At 56.4% G+C, this 4,140-nt stretch overlaps 1 pseudogene; it reads left to right on the top strand.

Moving 5' to 3' along the window:
- The first annotated feature begins 226 nt into the window (after nucleotides 1-226).
- On the top strand, nucleotides 227-3,344 carry LOC144762918 (uncharacterized; annotated as a pseudogene).
- The last annotated feature ends 796 nt before the right edge of the window (nucleotides 3,345-4,140 follow it).

The raw sequence follows: 4,140 nt of genomic DNA, 5'->3' as shown, positions 1-4,140 counted from the left end.
CAGCAGACTAAGCCGGGAGGATATTCCACAGGGGCCTGTTGGAGCTACAATAAGGGGTACTGTTCCCGGTACCCCTGCAAGTTCAAACATGAGTGCTCGAAATGCGGAGGCAAACATGCTCTCACTCAGTGTCTCACACTTGCCACGCCGTCGGAACAGTGGAGGAACGCCCGAGGGCGGGGCCACCCTGGACAGAAGGGCGCCTACACCGGTTAGGGTGAAGGCGATGGCCCCGTGGCTCTCGTGCTACCCGGATCAGGAAGCGGCGGCGCGGCTTTTCTGGGGTTTCACAGAGGGTTTTAGGGTGGGCTATCAGGGCCCCAGGGAGCGCCGTTGGGCAGACAACTTGCGTTCTGCTAAGGAGTTGCCTGGTGTGGTGGCCGCTAAGTTGAGGAAGGAGTTTGAGGAAGGAAGGGTGGCTGGCCCGTTTACTGACTGGCCTTTGGACGATCTGATCATCTCTCCGTTGGGTGTGGTACCAAAGAAGGAGGAAGGGGAGTTTAGGATGATACACCATCTGTCGTGGCTGGAGGGGCAGTCAGTGAACGATTTCATTGCGGAGGAAGATTCTAGGGTGCTCTATGCGTCGGTGGACGATGCGATCCGTCTGGTGAGGGTGTGTGGGGCGGGGGCTGAATTGGCAAAATGTGACATCAAGTCAGCTTTCCGGCTACTGCCCATTCATCCGGCGGATTTCTCGCTCTTGGGAATGCAGTTTGGGGGGCCATCTACGTGGACAAGGTTTTGCCCATGGGGTGCGCCATCTCCTGCGCTCTGTTTGAGCTGTTCAGCACTTTCCTGCCGTGGGTCATGGTGCGAGTCAGTGGGTGCCGAGAGGTCACTCATTACTTGGATGATTTCCTCTTCCTGGGGAGGGCAGATTCTGGGCATTGCGGCAGGGCCCTGTCGCGGTTTCAGGAACTGGCCCTTCATTTTGGGGTGCCTCTGGCACCGGAGAAGACGGCTGGTCCCAGCTGTTGCTTGACATTCCTGGGGATCGAGCTGGACTCGGTACAGTGGCTGGCGCGTCTTCCTGCTGCCAAGGTGGCGGAAATACTGGCTTGTTTGGAGTGGGCGATTGATGAAAAGCGGATCCCTTTGAGGGCGGTTCAGAAGCTCCTTGGTTTCCTTAACTTTGCATGTAGGGTGGTGAGAGCAGGGCGGACGTTCTGTAGGCGGCTCGGCATGGCCATGTCGGGGGCGCTACTCCCACATCACAGAGTTAGGGTTTCTATGGGTGTGCGTGCTGATTTGAGGACCTGGATTGCTTTCCTGAAGGAGTTCAATGGTGTGCCCCTGGAATTTGACGAGGAGAGGGCGGTCTGGCAATGCCAAATTTTCTCTGATGCAGCTGGGTCAGCGGGGTTTGGTGTTTTTCTGGGACGGGAGGTGGTGCGCGGAGAGCTGGCCGGCTCACTGGCTCAAACAGGGAAGGAGCATTGCTTTCTTGGAATTTTTTCCTCTGCTGGTGGCCTTGGAGGTGTGGGGGGGGAATTCAGGAACAGATCGGTGCTTTTCCATGTGGACAACATGACGGTGGTGGAGCTGGTGAATCGTCAGAGGGCAAGGGACCTGAGAGTGCTGCGACTGTTGCGGAGGTTCATGTTGGCGTGTCTGTGGCTGAATGTGGTGTTTCGGGCGAAGCATGTCCCTGGGGCGAATAATGACATTGCGGATGCTTTGTCTCCTTCACAGTGGCAGCGGTTCCGGCACCTAGCACCGGGAGCGGATGCGTGCAAGACCGAGCTACCGGCCGGCATCTGGGCCTTGGGGGAGTGAGGATGATTGGCCTGGTGGAAGGGTCTGTTGCAGAATCGACGAGGCAAACGTATCGCTTGGCATGGTCTGAATTTAGCGCTTTCATGGGTTGGAGGCTGGATGGTGTGGTTTGTGTTGAGTCTGTGGTGGAACAGGGACTGAGACATTTTGTGCTGGATTGTATTGACAGGGCCTTGACTGCGGCTACGGTTTCTGGTAAATTGGCGTGGATATCCTTTTACTGTGCTTTGTTTCTGGGTTTTGATCCGACCAAGGATGTGATCGTGAGCAGGATGTTGCGGGGTTGGGGCAGGGAATGCAGGAGTGGGGGGGGTAGGCTGCGGGGGGCAATTACTTTTGAGTTGTTGGTCCGGCTGGTTGGGGTGTTGCCGGACTGTTGTTATGACCTGTTTGAGGTGGGCCTTTTCCGTTTGTGTATGGTGTGGATGTTTTTCAGGGCGTTCAGGGTGTCTGAGCTGCTGGGTACCAGGGGAGTGGCTGGCAGGTTGTTTGAGGAAATTCGGGTGGATGGTGGTCGCCTGGGTATTTGGTTGCGGTGCTCGAAGACTGATCAGTTGGGCAGGGGTAAATGGGTGTGGTTGAATGAGACGGAGGGCGGGCCAGTGTGCCCTGTGGGTGAGTGGCGGACTTTCCTGGGAACGGCGAGTGTGGCGCGTGGGGAGATTTTTTGTCACGCTTCGGGTGCTAGAGTGACGGCGGGCCAGTTGTTGGCGGTGTTGCGCATGGCTTTGCGACTATTGGGGATGGACGCATCTGGTTTCGGGACTCACTCTTTCCGAATTGGGGCTGCGACAGCTGCGGCCCGGTTGGGGTGGTCTTGGGATAGGATTCGACAGATTGGGCACTGGAAGTCCTGTTGTTGTGAGAGATATGTGAGGAAGTGCGAGGGTCCCAGGCAGGGTTGGTTGATTCCCGGTTTGTGTTCTTGTTCTAACATCATTTTCTTCGTAGGTTGCGTGGGTGGACCGGGATAAAAGACGGTGACATGGATTGTTGGGCACTCCTTCGTGCATTGGGCATCCAAATATGCTGAGCGACAGGTTTACGGCCGTAACCTGGGACTGAAAGGACACTTGCACGAGGTACAATGGTGGGGCAAGGGCGGCATGCGATGGGGGGCACTACTGCCCTGGCTCGCGAAGATGGTCCCACAGAGGGGATGCCCTGACTTGCTAATAATACATCTTGGCGAAAATGATCTGGTGCAGCTGTCTGGTTTGGCGCTTTTACAGCTCATGCAGAGGGACTTGGAGGTACTGAAATCTAGGCTTGCGGGGACCTGCATTGCCTGGACTGAGTTAGTCCCCAGGAAAGTGTGGAGAGGGGCGATGAAGCATGGGGCGATCGAAAAGGCACGACGGAAGCTCAACAGGGCAATGAGACTATACTGTGCTGACAAGGACATTAAAGTTATTGCTCATGGAGGGATTCGACTGGAGGAACCTTTGGCTTTTAGGGACGACGGAGTACACTTGTCGCAGCTGGGCAATGCTTGGTACATGATGGAGATGCGTGATGTTGTGAGCAAATTATGGAATTAGAATATCTGGTGTGTCAGGGAGTGATTGCGGGTGTGCTTGTGCGGGCGGACTACCCTAGGTCGGGGGGGTGGGGCAGGGAACCGCCCTACAGGGGGTTCCCTGGTTGGCGGTACTTTGAAGGGACAGGGGGGTCAAGAGCGGGCACACCCATCCCTTGGGGGGGAGTTCGAAGGGCGGATAGTGGCATGACTGGAAGGACGCAAGGAGCGGGCTGGATGACAAGTGATTGATGGGCAGGAATAAGGTATGATGGAGCTTGTAGGGCTTTGTGATGAGGTGGAATGGGTGAAACGAATGAGGGGGGAGTATGAGTGGGGGTTTGACGTTATTTACTTGTTGATGTTTATGGTTATGTACAGATTACGCAGCCTGGTATAATAAAATGGCCTTTTACGCTTACACACTGCGTGGTCTGTTTATTGCGCGATGCCGGGCCCCGGGGGAAGCACAGTCGCAGACTAGTCTTCCCCCGGGGTCTTTCGCGCATGATAGGACAGGCAGGGGAAGGGGAGGAGTTAGGGGGTGGGTATATAGGCGCAGGGGAGGAAGGGAACTTCCTCTTCCTGCGCCTGGCACCATCGGGAGGGAAAAGAAAGGCCACCCACCCACCCGGCAGTTGGAGGTGCGGCTTGGGTAGGTCCTTGGCATTGCCAGTTTAGGCCAGAGCTGCTTTAGGCGGTACTTTGAAGGGACAGGGGGGTCAAGAGCGGGCACACCCATCCCTTGGGGGGGAGTTCGAAGGGCGGATAGAGGCATGACTGGAAGGACGCAAGGAGCGGGCTGGATGACAAGTGATTGATGGGCAGGAATAAGGTAGGAT

The sequence above is a fragment of the Lissotriton helveticus genome, chromosome 6 (genome assembly GCF_964261635.1).
Source record: "Lissotriton helveticus chromosome 6, aLisHel1.1, whole genome shotgun sequence".
Lineage (NCBI taxonomy): Eukaryota > Metazoa > Chordata > Amphibia > Caudata > Salamandridae > Lissotriton > Lissotriton helveticus.
The sequence above is the reverse complement of the archived record's forward strand: the minus strand, read 5'-3'. Positions and strand labels throughout refer to the sequence as shown.